This window comes from Rhododendron vialii, chromosome 12a (genome assembly GCF_030253575.1).
Source record: "Rhododendron vialii isolate Sample 1 chromosome 12a, ASM3025357v1".
NCBI classification, from domain to species: domain Eukaryota; kingdom Viridiplantae; phylum Streptophyta; class Magnoliopsida; order Ericales; family Ericaceae; genus Rhododendron; species Rhododendron vialii.
In genome coordinates, this window is record NC_080568.1 from 33,275,391 (window position 1) to 33,283,629 (window position 8,239).

Genomic DNA, 8,239 nt, shown 5'->3' on the forward strand with positions numbered 1-8,239 from the left:
GCCGTCGCCGCTACCGGAAGTTGGTGGCGTGGATGGCCACGTGGACGAGGCCGCGGAGGATTTTATAGTGAGGTTTTACAATGACTTGAGGAAACAAAACGAAAAGGCTTTACGTTGAAGAAAGAATTAATCTTTCTTGTTAAAATTACTTGGACAATTTTAACCTCGTGGATCTGGTTAATTAATTGTTGCCGGCCAATAATAATAGTTGTATTTCCCAATAAAAATATGAGGAATTAAATTGTTATTTTTTTCGATCAAAAAAAGATGGTTGCAAATTTATTTACTCTTGACCGGACATTCACATATTTGATGCTCCTATAGAAATATCTTCCTCAGTGTGAGACATCGATCCCTCTACGTTTACACAGGGACCAAAGGTAGTCCATCGAGCTGTTTGCAAGTAGCTTGAGGCTCGGATTGTTAGGAAACGAGTCGAACCCAAGCTCGGATTTTTAATTAAGCTCATTTAGTAGATGAGTTGAGTACGAATTAGTTATAACTCAGCTCATTTATAAAATCTCGACTAGTCTATCAAGGCTTGTTTAATTAATATAAACAAGCCTAGCTCGATTGAATACCCCGATATTAAACGAGTCCAAGCTCTCTAAATGCCCGTGATAATAACAGTGCTAGGCAATGGCCTTCTCCTTCTTCCACTGGGGCAAGCCCACGGGTGGTTAAAACCACTAATGTTCCACTATGTTGAAGTGCACCTTTTCCGAGCTCTCTTTTCTCCAAAATCCAACCATCTTTTTCTTACGCATGCGTTTTCTTTTTCTTGTACACTAGAAAAGTAAAAAGCAGCACCGTCACTTCTTTTCGAGTTTTTCTTTGGCAATTGGTGGGAGAAATGTACAGTCAGTTGTACACTGCCATTTGAGTCCGAATGCAATACCACATGTACCCACCTCAAGAACAATTACAGAACTCATATAATTCCGAATAGATGGCACCGGTCAAGAACAGAGAAAATTTAAGACAAATCACATTACTTTTGGGAATGAGATTAAATTCTTTCCACAGCGGTAGAAAACCTCACTTTTCCGTTACTGTTTTTTTGGATCTTACTGTGTGTTTATTGTTAATCTGAACCGTTCATCTTGTACGCCTAACATTGTAGTGTATCTACGCAAAAAAATAAACATGATTGGGCATCGATTAGGTTCAATTTTATTTTGGAAATTGGACAGTTTGTCTTTATAATTATTGATTGAATCAGATCGTTCATTTTATAAACCAAAATTCAAATTTTGAGATATCAAGAAACCATCCAACTAAACAAAAAACATTTTCTAAAACCGGTGGTCCAGAGCTTGGTAAGAGGAAATCAAGGTGCTTCCTCTGGGCACAGCTGAAAGGAAAGGTGGGGGGAACTGGCAAAACCATTAGCTTTACGAATGGTGGTATGCTTTCGTGTCAAAAAAATCATGTATGTGCTTCGAAGCATATGCCTTTCAACAATGATCATGGCACATGTCGGCCTTTCGATGAGTATTAGTCCATATATTATGCACCAAGTGGCGGTACTGCTCCAAACTCTTTTCTACCACACATTTGTGTGGACTCCACATACTCTATGGTAGGAATCACACAAATGTGTGATGGAAGAAGAATTTGGGGCACCGCCACGTGGTATTTCAAGGGCATTGAATAATTTTTCGGTAGGCAGGATTGCAGGTACACACTCTCTATTCTATATATAACCATGTAGGCAAGTAAGAGTCAAATTATGTGAATCAAAGTATTAATCTTTTTACCTTTTTGGCAAGTCTAATCTTTTTACTTGTTATATCCTTCAAAGTATGCAATAAGCACCTAATGCCGAGCAAGCCAAAAAAAATAAAAAAAATTGCGATTGTAATATTTTATTGTTCCTAATAAAATGTTACTTTCTTTATTGATAAAAGAAAAGTTTGTGATAAAACAAGAGCTTTTGTGAGATATAGAATTCATATATGTAGTGTTATGAAGCTTGCCGAGGGATGTATATGTCCACGTGAGCTTTTGTGAGATATTAATTTGTAGCCTACTAGACCTAACACAACTTTAGATTGGACAGGGAAAAGTTGAATTTGGAAAACGACCCCAAAAAGAAGAGTGGGTGGGATCAATAGTTGAACTCTTCTGAGGGCTGCTTTTCCCCCCCCCCCCTGACACCCCACCCCCCCCCGGCCCCACACCCCCTTTCCCATATTACCCCCTCCCCTCCCCCCATTTTACTTCTCCTGCCCCTCCCTCCTCCCATTTACTTTTTTTTTTCTCTCTTCTTCTCCTGCTTCCCCCCTCCGTCCATTTATTTTTCTTTTTCTTTTTCCCTCTTTATTTTCTTTTTGTTTCTTTTCGGCTGGATTTTTTTTTTTCGTTTTTTTTCTCTTTATTTCCTTTTATTCCTTCCGCTTTGAATCTTTTTTTTTTCCAATTATTTTCTTTATTTGTTTCTTTTCCCATTTACCTCCCTTCTTTTTTTTTTTGGTTAACTCAAATTCTATTTTCAATTAAGATTACAATTAGTGTTCGGGAACTAATTACGAAATGTATTTTGCAAACGACATACTAATCCAAAATACAAATGTTATATTTAGGATTACTTTTTTTTAACTATAGTACAATTTAATAAATTTGTTAACTATTATTTAGCATAAATCCTCTTAACTGATTCAGTAGTATGTTGCTTCAAATCACGTCTCTACTCCATAGGATTGCAAATGGCTGGTTTCTATTTTTTTTATAACTAAAACGGAAACGTTTTAGGGGCTTCGTAGGGGCTACTGTGCCAATGAGGGCAGTTGAGCCCCCCGGGTCCCACCTATTTTTTCATTTATTTTTTTATTTAATTACTTATACCTTATTTATTTAATTTCTATAAATACACCATTTGCATATTTAAAAATATAATTCAAGAATTAAGTGTTTTAATTTTCAATTCAGTTAAATCAGAGCAAAGATCGTTTTTATTATTATTTTATTTTAAATGGTCATAATGAATTTTTTGGTTTAAGGCCTTTCAACAAATACCCTAAGACTCATTATTTAGTTTCAAAACTCTTTTAGGGTGTACATTGAAAGGCCTTGGAGCCAAAAATTTACTAGATCCATTTAGGATGAAATGATCAGAAAAATAACAACTTTGCACCGGTTCAAACGGATTGAAAATTGAAACACTTATTTTAGTAACTATATTTTTTAATCTATAAAGGTCAAAAAAATAAAAATAAAACAGTCGGATAAACATGATCAATTAAAACACTTTTTTTTTCTCTCAATTATTTTACAAAGCCTAGAATTAGACTTGAACCTATTATTAAAGAGAGAAAAAAATTCAAACTGGAAAGAGCGAAAAGGAAATAAAATGAAAAAAAAAACGAAACTGAAAATAAAATGAAAAAAAAAAAAACGAAACTGAAACTGAAAAGAAAAAGAAAAAAAAAAACCAAACGGTAAAGAAAAAAAGAAAGAAAGAAAGAAAAGAGAGAGAGAGAGAGAAGAGAGGGGGGAAGAATGGGAAAAGGGAGGTGGGGCCGGGGGGGGTGTGTCAGGGGGGGGGGGAATAGCAATTTTCAACTCTTCTATAGGCCAATCACATCACTCTCTCTCTCTCTCTCTCTCTCTCTCTCTCTTCTATAGGCCAATCACATCACTCTCTCTCTCTCTCTCTCTCTCTCTCTCTCTCTCTCATACTTCTCGTGATTTTTCATGTTGAGAACTTTTGCAAAGGACTCGGCTTTAGCAGTTTCAACAACAGAGAAGCCTCTGTAATGTCTCTCTCTCTCTCTCTCTCTCTCTCAAAAACATACTTCGTGGATTCTTCCTGTTGAGAACTTTAGCAAAGGACCGAGCTCAAGCTGCAGAGAAGCCTTTGTTATAATTGATTGCATTGGGATCGTTTATCTTGATAATTAATGGTTCAAATTTAAAAAAGACTCTCTAAAAAAGAATTTGGATAGTATCTTTCAAAAAATCTACAACATTATATAACACTCTTAAACGGCCGAGATTATGGAGACTATTCTCCGAAGTCCAAATCACTGAACCCGTACCACACCCAAGGTAATATTTTGACTTTTGAGCATTTAGCGGCTAAGTTTTTCTAAGGCCTCACTTTACTCGTAACACTAACATAAGTCCGATCAATATAATTATATAGGTTTCGTATAAACCGGCTTCTGGAGAAATTATGCAATTGTCATGTTACCATGCATTCAAGCCATTTTAATAACAAAGTACGTACTCATACAGCTGTAACTGCTCGCAAATCCTTATATACCATTGAAACCTTTCTTTTAGTAATCGATGTGGGACTAGCATGCATTTCCAAAGATGGGTTCTCACAGTTTATGTCCAAGAGATACATTCCAAAATTTGAACTCTTTTTAATTTTCTTAACGAAAGTTAGCATTATTAGTTGAAGTTTGCGATATTTAAACCTCTATCAAATACATGAGAGTACATGGTGCCTACCATTTGGCTACCACTCCACTTGCCATTCCAAATTTGTAACTTACCACAAGAGCAAGTGCGTTGTATGCCCTTAGTATTCTAGCAAGCACGAGTTTTTTTTCTCCAGAAGATCGCTGTCGTCGTTATTGAAAGAAGATCCGGGGATCAAATTACAGAGATAATACAATACATTAAAAAACAAAGGAGCATGCACCCGACAATCCAACACAAACTGATAACTCTGGAACTAATCCAACATTTTCTTTTTAGTAAAAATTTTCTGTTCTTACACATCCGGCATTTACTTTCAGTTTTTATTTTTATTTTTATTTCTCGGTGCCTCTTTAAAAAAATTACCCTCCGTTCCTACTTTTGGATTTGGGCATTTTTTCGTCTGGTTCTGTCAATGGACTTGAGAACAATAAAGCCCATCAATATGGGGCTCGGAGTTTTTTTTCCTTTCCTTTGTACATCCTGACGGGCCTTGAATTTAGATCCAGGAATTTGTTTGAAGCATTTCATTATCCTTCACAAAAAAAAAAACTTTCATGCTCACGCGAATTTTAATAATTTGAAATATTTTTAGAAAACACTTTTGTGCTCATGCGCTTTATGTGACTTAATTAGATTATTAACTTTCCATGTGGCCCAATATTAGTTTTTATTTTTATTTTTTATGAAGAGATAAAATGATCTTGCCAGTTCCAACAATGCACTTCTCGGACCGAAAAAGCGTAACTGCTTTGACGTTGCATATTTGAACTCATTAAATCCCGAGTCGCATCATTATCATCGATAAAAGGAATGAGAGAAACTCCAATCCAATAATATTGGAAGCCCAGTATTAGTTTCAGTTACAACTGAAAAAACCCAAAGTGACCAACTGACTATTTGTTAAGGGAAAATGACGGCCCAGGACGTGTTTTGATAATTAATACCCGCCAAGGACATGCTGAGAACATTTGAGTACATTTGTTAATGCTGAAAATGTCCTTGGAGGGTATTAATTATCAAACACGTCCTTGGCCGTCATTTTCCCATTTGTTAACTGCCCATTAGCCCAAGAGTAAAATAGAAAGAAAGCTTTTGGGCGGGCGTAGCAAATCGCTTTTAGCCCAACCCAAACTGAAGATGAGGAAAAAAATAGAATCGCCCACCGTGGGGCTCGAACCCACGACCACAAGGTTAAGAGCCTTGCGCTCTACCAACTGAGCTAGACGGGCTTTAATCCTGAGGGTGTAAACAAAACTAATTAACAATCAAAAATCCTTTGCACTTTTTGTAATCCAAATGTAGGAAGGGAATATAGGCTTTTCAGAACCAGTAAATGGAGATTCTAAAGCGAACTAATGTCCATTTCCTTAGATTTTGGAAATCTAGAAAGTATTTGAGTTGACAATGAACCAGTATGTATAGCACGACGAGTAGGGATGGCAATCCCGGCCGCCCCATTCCCCGCCCCAAATAGATTGGGGATTCGGAGATTTTTCGGGGATCGGGTAGGGGATGGGGATAAATTTTTTTAAAAAATGGGAAACGGGTAGGGGATGGGTATGAGTCTGTCCCCGCCTCATCCCCGCCCCGTTTGTATATATATATATAATAAATAAGTTATATACATAAATGAAAATTATATAGGAGTACTATATATACATAAGTGAGGAAGAAAGAAAGAAACTAAATCTCTCTGTCAATTAACATAGAAGTAATTGAATTCACTTACCACAGATAGAAGATTAGTAAAAAAAAGAGCTCAAATCGATAGTTCTAGTCAGATAAATATTGTTCACGTCGGAAACTCATGAAATAGAGTCGTGTTGAGAGACTAAGAAACGAAGCTTTAAAGAGCTTTGCGTGTGTTGTTTGTTCTTGGCATCTTGTTGCAGGAGAGATACCGGATTAAGAATATCGATTTTGCCTGTGGTTCCAGTTGGATCCCCGATTCCCCTCGGGGATCTCCGATTCCCCTCGGGGATCCCCGTTCCCCGTTTGGGGAGAGGATGGAGGGTAAAAATAATTCCCCGGTGGGGATCGGGGAGGGGATGGGGATGGATTTGGATTCGGGGATCGGAGACGGGGATAATGGTATCCACCTCCTACCCGCCCCATTGCCAACCCTAACAACGAGTATGGATGTTTTTCTTGAAACCTGGAAGGAAAACAATGTTTTCATACTTTTGTTGCCTCGAGAAGGTGTATGATATGCAAATAGCTGTTTATTATTAAAGTATAAAAATTCATTTTTTGACATTTAATAAAATTACGAGTCTTAGTGGCAGATTGTTTGGTTTAATATCTGAAGTGTAATATGTTTTATTTTCGAGCTTTATGAAAGCCATAACGCACCGGACGTGCGCCTATAAAAGCAAATTAGGTGAGATTATGTAAATGATCGATGTGGAGATAAATCAATGGTAACGAAAAACGATAATAGGTAAATGCTTGTCATTGCATTCATGAGCTTGATCGTAAGCTATTATATATATCCATAATATTGATTCGATAATATCGGATAAACATTAACATGCGCATCGTATGTATCGCTAGTTTAGTTCTTATTATACAAGAACGATCGTAGTAGCTTTAATTATGTACTTGTAAGAATGTGTTAGATTGAAAGAAAAAAAAGACAACATCTATTGTGGCATTAATCCCGTTTCACCTCATGTTCCACTCAAAGTTTTAAATAATAGTCCTATATCTTTTTGGTGTAGTTATTTACATTGATGAATAAAACGAGGATTAGTTATGTCAACGCGTACATGCAATGCAATGACATTGATTTGCATAGTTTTAAGATTAACTAACCACTAAATAGTTAATTAGTTATTCAGTTGCTAAAGCTTAAAATGAACTAAAAAAATTAACCAACTTGGTAAGTAATCCAAGCAAATCCACGAAAATCACCTCTATCTTCTTCACCTCTTTTCACTGAGGGGATTCTAATTATTGAGACATATATTTAATATAGAGAGAATATAAGTTGATTCTTGTAACGAACGTTAATAACGTTATGAGTGAGTGCAAGTTAAGAATGAGAAAGAGAAGCAAACAAGCAATCACACGAGACACAAGATATATGTGGTTCTCCAAGAGAGGTACATTTACGGGCAAGGACAGAGAGGATTCACCATCAAACGTGAAGAAGAGATACAAAGAGCCGGTTACAAACTCTATAGAGGCCACAATATGAGAGGAAAAAACAAAAGGATTAAACCCTGGAATTCTCAAAAATTCCCTATTTATAGGAAAACACTAAAAAATATACCTTAATCGACTTAGAATAGAATTCTAGTCACATAAGTTTAAATCGACTCCAATATATCTATAAGAATAGTTGTATACTTTTTTTTGAAACATAGTTGAATGAAATATGATATGTTCCTTTGTCAACTAAATTTGAACGTGATAACATACTCACTACAATTCAATAAGAGTTTGAAGACATCCCAAACTTTACACAATTAAATTATTTCAATGTAAGGAGATCCGCAAAATATTACTATTAAAAAATAATTTTAAGTGTGTGAAAATAGCTGCGGGAGGGGCTGTAGAGTTTAGTGCAAATTATTATTATTAAAAAATAAGTTTAAGTGTGTGAAACGGCTGTAGAATTTAGTTTGAAGTGCACGTGAGCTAGTCTGAAACACCTTGCGTTAACCCCCAAAAAAAAGAAAAAGAAAAGAAAAGACGGGTTGATGTGTTCAACTAAATCCAAAAAGGTAATGTAATTACTCCAATCCAACTATTCAAGGAAGTTTGAGGACAACCCAAATTTTACATCAAAAATTCCAAAACC

The 8,239-nt window shown here is 36.1% G+C and overlaps 1 non-coding gene across 1 annotated transcript; it reads right to left on the bottom strand.

Moving 5' to 3' along the window:
* Positions 1-5,590: 5,590 nt before the first annotated feature.
* Positions 5,591-5,663, bottom strand: TRNAK-CUU (transfer RNA lysine (anticodon CUU)). Its single transcript has one exon. It is a non-coding gene; the product is annotated as a tRNA-Lys (tRNA).
* Between the last annotated feature and the right edge of the window lie 2,576 nt (positions 5,664-8,239).